At 32.3% G+C, this 6,000-nt stretch overlaps 1 protein-coding gene across 1 annotated transcript in view; it reads left to right on the top strand.

The window, feature by feature from the left end:
- The first annotated feature begins 445 nt into the window (after positions 1 to 445).
- The window catches only part of LOC126973077 (probable phospholipid-transporting ATPase IM), a 144,373-nt gene continuing 138,818 nt past the window's right edge, over positions 446 to 6,000 (top strand). The window contains exon 1 of the mRNA XM_050820203.1: positions 446 to 729. The gene's annotated coding sequence lies outside the window, so the exon portion shown is untranslated. The remainder of the gene's footprint in view (positions 730 to 6,000) is intronic.

Here is a 6,000-nt window from a genome sequence, read left to right as displayed (position 1 = left end):
GACTCATTGCGTTTATTAATAAACACGCAGTCACAAAATATATAAAAATTAAATTTTATATTCATACAAAATAATAAGAATACACATCATTTGTGTTTTTTACTATTCACTTTTGTACGGGGTTTTAATACTCGCTTTAAATAGCTTTGCTCGTAACGGATCTCTTTTTTTGAGATGAGAAGAAAAACTACGTCTGGTTATGGATCCACAACGCGTGCTAGATCTAAAAGATTGTTCTCGTAATCTTCACCAGCTACTCTTTCAGCTGGTAGCATTGGTAATATTTTTCTATTTTACATCCCCGATTCCCTACTATGAATATAATATTCAGGTTATTCATTTGATTAAAATAGGTATAATATATTCTTTGTTGAGGGGCCAATGAACTTATATCTCATTCTGGTGTGGTAAAATTAAAAAAAAAAGTTCAATTGCAGGAACAGTTGAGTAGGTACCTACCTGTAAAAATGTAGGTAATATTTACTTTCTCGTGAATATGATCGCGTAATGAAAATAGATTATTAAAATATTTTATTACAGTGAAAACTGAAATTTAAGAGTTGTGGACGTTTAGTCATTTAGATTTTTTCATATAATATTACTTTAAATACCTGTCCGAATCAAATTGCTCGCGTTGTTATTGAAAATCTAGAAACGAATGTGCTTTTGTCAGTCGAATCTGTCACTGAAAACAAATCATAATAGTGTCTACAGTCTTCAGGGAAGAAAGTAAGTGCACTTGATAATTAGTAAATGTAATTATTTTGTTTTGTTTGTTTTAAAATTGCGTGATTATTGTCTATGTTATACTTTGAGTTTTGCAAGCTTACAATAATTTTTCATTACAACAACTTGTAGTACCTACTCTTACCTTACATATAAGAGATTGTTTTGCAAGAACATCTATTTTTAGATTGCAAAAATAGAGACTGCTTCATTCATGTTTTAGTAATGCCAAATATTTCATTAAATTAAGGTAATAAAGAAATCAAAACAAGATAATGATAAGTCATTCTTCACCATAGCTTCTGGTCTTTATTGCTCTTTGCATCTTTTACAAGCAGTGTAAATAGTATTAATAGAACCTTTTACCTACAATACTTTAACTAATACTTCATTCCATAACTTACTAAATATTTTATGAGTAATTCACAAATTATAACAATTTAATATTTTTAAGAATTACACAAACCTTATGACACAAATTTTCCGATTGATTGATCTGTTACTCTTTTTTTTTATTTATTTAGATTCACCAGTGGTAATTACAATAATACATTTATAATTATTATGCTAATTTACAAGGGTCTTATTACTAAATGCATTACCTTTTAAGGTGAATACTGCATGCTAAATTATGTGTTAAAATATTTACATAAAATAAGTATAAGTTATAAAACAACCATTCTATAATGTAATGAAATTAACAAATTAACAAAATCTACTAAACAAGTCAAGATAAACATATTAAACAAATCAAGAATACTTATAAATTATTTATTTACAATACATTTTTGCGAAATCTCAGCAACATACCACTGAATGGGTCTAAGCATTTATAATCGTTTATAATTTTGCATAATCGCGACACAGGTGAATTGATCCCCAAAATAGTTCTGCAAGAAGGTTTTTCAAATAAGTTCACAGGTTTACGTGGGCATCTAGGCACTCTAAAATTAAACATAGACACAAGAAAGGAGTTGTCATAAATGTTGATATTAAAATATGTAAATCTTTCAGAGTATGTTGTGAGTGATCTAGATTTCCCAATTGAGAAAGCCAAGTGGTAAAGAAAATGCTTATCCAATATCATGTTACCTTAGAAAATTTTTGTTACATTTGTGATCTTATTCATACACTAGCTATTTTTAGTCAACCAAAGTGAATATTATAGACTTAGGTACACAAAAGTGTCTAAAAGTCCATATAAAATAATGTTAGATATTATTACTCATCTTCCAAAAACCCATAAATAGCTTTAAACTCAAACTTTCAGGTACCACATTAGAACCACAGATTTGATAGAAATCCACGACTTGTTTACGATATGTTATGATTATTTCCTGACCAAGGAGCATTCAGTACTCTGAGCCAACCAATTGGTTGACTGAATGGTTTGTACTGTAAATTTATAGAGAGTGGAAGCCTACTGAATTATTAAATTGATTTCATTTTCATCTGACACCATTACGAACATCATTTTGTTGATGCTACCTCATCATTACATTTTTGTGCAGACTGGGAGCCACCAGTGGGAGGCTCCTTTGCACAGGATGCCGGCTAGTATATGGGTACCATAATAGCACCTTTTTCTGCAGTGAACAGTAATGTGTTACAATTATTGTGTTTTGGTCTGAATTTGGTCTGTCTCATCATATAAAATCTGTCATATAATAAAAAGCCCCTGTACCCTCTTCTCACATAATTGGAGCTTAATAATGATTTATTATCAAAAATAATTATTTTTGTTTATAAGTAAAATACACTCAGCGGCACAATTAACCGCCCACCCTTTTAAAGTGACAAATTTTGATGTTATCGCAGTTGTAAGTTATTGGGCATAAATAAGTCAAGTGTGAAAGAAATGTAGTGACGAAAAAATGTCAAACTACCCACTTTACTTTGTATTTTTTTACGCGTAAGTTGTGAATAGGATAAATATCGAACTTCATCTCATTATCTTTATCCTTGCCATACTGCTTACATTGCTTCAGTGGCATTAAAAGTAAACAATTTGAGTTTGTTTTGGTTTCGTAACTTAAAGCTAGTGTTTGGACATCACAAACATGCCACTTGATGCTAATTCAGTGGCGAGAGCCGTCGCTCTTATCGACGAAGGGTTTAGTCAGCGTTACGTGGCGCGGAAGCTTGGTGTCGCACGTACCACCTTAAGGGATGCAGTGAAACGGTTTCGGGAAACTGGCTCTTATGAGCGAAGACCAGGACAGGGCCGAAAAAGATGCACCTCCGCTCGTGACGACCGATTTCTTGTGACCAATGTTCTAAGAAATCGGTTCACTACAGCTGTTGAGGCACGAATCCAACTTCGTGAGGTTCGCAATGTTCAAGTGAGTGAAAGAACAGTGAGAAGAAGACTAGGAGAGAATGCCCTTGGAGCTTTTCGACCATCTCGAGCGCCACAATTGCTCGTAGGCCACCGGAGAGAAAGACTTCGTTTTTCAAGAGAGTACGCCGAATGGAATATGGAACAATGGAAGAATTTTATGTTTACTGACGAGACAAGAATATGCTTGCACGTTCCTGACGGTCGCCAGCGTGTATACAGACGCAAGAATGAAAGGTTTGCACCATGTACTGTTGTGGAAACAGTAGGTTACCAAGGTGGCTCTATCATGATATGGGGCGGCATTACTTACGAAGCACGCACCGACTTGGTTATCTTCGAAAGAGGTGGAATAAATGCTCAGAGGTATGTAATAGAAGTGTTGGAACCTCATGTAATGCCATTTGCTCCATTTATTGGCGAAGATTTTTTATTAATGCAGGACAACGCTCGCCACCACGTTGCTAGAGTTGTTACCGCGTACCTGGATACCGTCGGCATTCGAAAATTAACATGGCCATCCCGGAGCCCAGATTTAAATCCTATTGAACACATATGGGACAATTTAAAAAGACGTGTTCGAAGCCGCATACCAGCTCCAACCACCATAGATGAATTAAAACAATCCGTGATTGAGGAGTGGCAGAACATTCCACAACAACAGATCAAAGATGTCATCGACAGCATGCCAAACCGTTTGATGGAAGTCATGAGGGCTAGAGGTGGAAACACGCACTATTAGAATTCATTTATTCAGCAGATTTTTTATTTTTAAGCCATTTTATCACATTTGTTAATTTACGGTCAAAGTATTTTTCAGACTTTTTTATAAATAAACGTTATAATTAAAAACAATATCTTTCATTTTACTTCAATATACCTACGTTATAATTTTTTTTACCAAAATCGTAAAAAATCAAGGTGGCCGGTTAATTGTGCCGCTGAGTGTACATTACAAGTTTAACTGCTATGTACCTTTAAAATAAATATTCATTGGTAAACCAAAAAATATAAATTATTAGTGTAAAAAAATATTCATGATTCATCAACATTAAACAAAATCATCAAATTGTTACAGTATCTTATTTATGGCCGGCCCACACGGCAGAGGAATGTCTGAAATGTCCACTGACTTATTCAAACAAAACAATTTTAAAGGATTTAAACATGTTTTATTGTAACAAACCTAACCTTTAAAAGTGTTTTATTTAAATGTGTAACACTCTTGTTAATGAAAGAAAATACTATGTCCACTATACAAAATACTATTCTAACTCATGCCATCACAGCTTTAAGAACAGCTATTTGAAGGATTTGTTGCCATTAACAGTCCATGATGCAACTATTGACATTTTTTTTACATTACTAGTTCCATTTTAAAAGGAATTTAAAAATAATGGAACTAATGTTGAATTTTAAAAAACACCCCCTTATTCATAATAGTCCGCTAACTTAAACAGCCGCTTAGGAGTGTTTTTTCTCATTCTGACTAAGGTCAATAGAAGAAGACAGAGTGAGAATTAGCTATGCTTTAAGTTAGCAGACTATTATGAATAAGGGGGATAGTTTTTATAATTTTTTTCTTCAATAAAATCAACAAATATTTATTTTTTCATTTATGATTCAGATTCATTATAGATTTAAAATAATCATATTTGTAAAGAAGGATGGAAACTAAATTCCAAGATGCTGTATATATGTTTAAACAAGTAATCTCTGCCCATAGTTCTGTAGAAGATTAGTTCTAAACTGCATTAATTTTGCATCATCATATTAAATATATAAGAGCTGCAATAAGTTTGTCGTGTTTTTATTGGCATTTGTATTAATATTATGAATCCAGCCTTTTAGGACATTATTTGTATTGTGGATATCATCATAAACACACCATACTTTTTGTAAATCTGGTTTCATCCAAAACATGAAGAAATATTTTTTAAATTAATTTAATGCATTGTTTTCGGACATTTCCTTTTGTTTATAATTTTCTTTGATGTTATTTAGCGGGAGAAACACTAGATTGCCACAAAAACAAATTGTTCTTTTGTTTATTCTGCTACTGTTATTCCCATTTCTTTCCTTTTTTTGGCTTTTCATCAAATGCCCAGTTTGGTAGCTTTTCGAAAATGGCTGTTAGAATAATGATAAAGTCAACCTTTAACATCTATAGCGATATTGAATGATAACAGAACCTTTATTGTGGCTTCCTCAAATTCGTTCATAACTTTATTTGGATTCCACTGGAGTATCTGCGATTTTATTAGAAAAAATAAAATTTCATAAGAATATTTATTTCTATTTGCTATGAACACATAAAAAATGGGCACGAATTCAGTAAAATTACTATTGCTGTCAATGTCGGCATGAATAGTAAACATTTGTGAGAAACGTTTCAGGCAAAATATAAAGGTGCCATCGATAAAAAAAAAGAACATTTTCCATGTGTGTTTTTCCCTTAGGAGTACAAAAGACCAAAATTCTATTATTATCATGTTTGAAATCATCTAATAGATGGCACCTGAACTTGTTCTTGATAATTTGTGGTACTAGTTTGTGATAAAAAATTCAGCATTAGTTTCATAATTTCCAATTCCTTTTTAAAATGGATTAGTGTAAAAAAACAAAGAATGTTTCTATCTTTTTTAACTTTTAATTGTGTGCTGTAACTGGTGGCAACGAATCATTTGAAACAGCTTGTTTTTAATGTTGGTTACTATGCAAGTACAATAACAACAAACGGGGGCATACCTGCATGTAACTGAAAATAAGAACTTCTAATATCATTCTGTTTTGAAAAGAGCAACCATAGAGTTTCTTGCTTATTCTTCTCTAAGGAAATCTGCCTACCGAATGAGCTGTATGGAAAAATGACATATTTCTAGTGTCATGGAATTTACTACTTAAACATTATTTATTTAAGAAAATTTACATATATT

The sequence above is a fragment of the Leptidea sinapis genome, chromosome 28 (genome assembly GCF_905404315.1).
Source record: "Leptidea sinapis chromosome 28, ilLepSina1.1, whole genome shotgun sequence".
Classification (NCBI taxonomy): Eukaryota; Metazoa; Arthropoda; class Insecta; order Lepidoptera; family Pieridae; genus Leptidea; species Leptidea sinapis.
The sequence above is the reverse complement of the archived record's forward strand: the minus strand, read 5'-3'. Positions and strand labels throughout refer to the sequence as shown.